This window comes from Priapulus caudatus, unplaced genomic scaffold (genome assembly GCF_000485595.1).
Source record: "Priapulus caudatus unplaced genomic scaffold, Priapulus_caudatus-5.0.1 Scaffold57, whole genome shotgun sequence".
Lineage (NCBI taxonomy): Eukaryota > Metazoa > Priapulida > Priapulimorpha > Priapulimorphida > Priapulidae > Priapulus > Priapulus caudatus.
The window spans coordinates 547,253-549,404 of record NW_014577118.1 but is presented as its reverse complement, the minus strand read 5'-3'; the positions used below and the strand labels follow the sequence as shown (position 1 = coordinate 549,404).

The window sequence follows — 2,152 nt, the reverse complement described above, 5'->3', positions numbered from 1 at the left end:
GTGTGTAGCAGTAGCTGGTAGTGTGTAGCAGTAGCCGTTAATGTGTAGCAGTAGTCGTTAATGTGTAGCAGTAGTTGGTAGTGTGTAGCAGTAGCTGGTAGTGTGTAGCAGTAGCCGTTAATGTGTAGCAATAGCTGGTAGTGTGTAGCAGTAGCCAATAATGTGTAGCAGTTTGTTGGCGGTCTGTCGTTTCAACTCGACGTGGCGGCGCGTTGACTGATCGAAAATGCAATTGGCTCGTCTCTGCAGAACGACTGTTGATCGCGTCGAAATACCCGTCCTTCACGAAGGTCAATCACGTAAATTGTTCCTGGCTGGGCCGATCAGTATTTCTCAAAATGTTTCGGCCACCGAAATTCCGCACGGCGCTGCACGGTGGAGCGAGCGCACGATCGTTGCGCGGCTGCTGTGGCTGCCGTCGAGGCTTGATGGCTGGATTGTTGGCTAGACGTTTCTGCGACCTTTGCGTCATGGTTCGACCTTGCGACGTCGTTCCGCAGATCGGTGCGGGCTTTCGTGGATCTTTGCTGATTTCAGTTTGCATCCCCGATAACCCCCAGGTCTCTCGTGATGACAGACTTAACGTGACAATGACAGACGCCCCAGCTGGTGGCAACATGGCTGTCACTGTCGATCTTTGGGGTTGCAAGTGAGCAGCTACCTTACCTAGATTTTGGCGAAAAATCAAGTAATAGCCTAAACATGTGATTGAGATGTAATCTAAAATAAGTGTGGTTCGTTGTCTAGTAGTCTGCCCACCCCTCCACACACACACACACAAACCCACACACCCACCCACCGTCGCTACACTGCAATTTCCAGGCTGACTGAAAGCTGAGCCCCCCCCCCCTCCTCGTCTTGACTCGGTTGAGTCACGCAATTTTTGTGTCCCCTCAGGAGTTCGTTCGGGCTACCACTCTACTATGGTTCACCAGTTTTGAACCGCAGAAAATCGTATATGGGTGCACGACTTCATAACAGCGTATTTCGACATTGTTTTTTTTTGTGCGTTCTTATACGTCTGCGTTGCGGTGTGAGTGGCAGATTCGTTTAACAACTTATTGAGATTGTCTGAATTTCAGTCTGGCGTTTTGGATGATTGGTTGTTTTGAGAGTGTCTACGTACGTACTACTAGTATTCGATGTTTTGCAAAGCGACTACATTCGCAAAACTCAGTAGGAGATGAGAAGGGCGTGCATGTTTGCCTGCAATTTGTTCGAATTCTTATTTTTGCCGGGATCTGCGAAAACAGCGTTTTTGCGACGCGGGGATGAAGAGCGTCTGTTTATTAACGGCAGACTGAGCAGCATCTCAGCCTGGATGAAGTGTCTAACAGCCGTTTGAAAAGTCCATCACAGAGCGAACGTGTTTGTGTTTCCCAGAGCCGGGTTTACTGGAATCGTGATGTGTTTGAACAGTGGTATCTCGAGGGTGGCGTGCAGAAAACGCGTGTACTTTTTCCGGTAGATAATAATAAGTGCAGCGGGCAATGAACGTGTGAGCAGGGCAGGGAGCGCTGTACTGGGGCCAAGTTTACACTGTTCTCTCCCCCGTTATAGTTATTTAGTTATTTATATTATTTAGATTTTAAATTTTTGTTTTAGTTATTAGATTTTATATCATTGAGAGTACTTAGACTGGTGGGGTATGAGTGGAAAATTTCTGCACTGTATATGCATATAAAAAGTTTACTCACTTACGAATTGCAAAGGTGAAGCAATATATATACTAGTTTTCAGCTGCACATCACAACGATCTTCGATTACACAAACATAATATTATGCGGACATTTCCATTTGAGCAGCTCTCGTAGATACACGTGTACGTAATGCTTATGCGCACGTATAAATAAATACATAGATAGATTGCACTCTATTTGTAGGATGCGCGTATAATTCTGCACGACAGCTGCTGTGCATGCGTAAGTGCGTGCTCACGGTGCCATGTCGTCATGGCGACCATCATGGCGTCATGGCTGTGCATCACGGTGCCTGGTCGTGCGTGCATCATGGTGACGACTGCTGTATACGCCATATTTTTTCGCGTACATATATTTTCGCGAATTCAGACTTGACAGACAATTTCGCGGTCGGTGAATTATGAATTAGTGGGTATTATTTGGTATGAACTATTTGCGTGTTGTTATTTTCG

At 46.4% G+C, this 2,152-nt stretch overlaps 1 protein-coding gene across 1 annotated transcript in view; it reads left to right on the top strand.

Annotated features, from left to right (window-relative positions):
• LOC106821052 (E3 ubiquitin-protein ligase RNF19A-like) overlaps positions 1–2,152 on the top strand; it is a 42,728-nt gene that overhangs the window by 27,517 nt on the left and 13,059 nt on the right. The window lies entirely within an intron of this gene.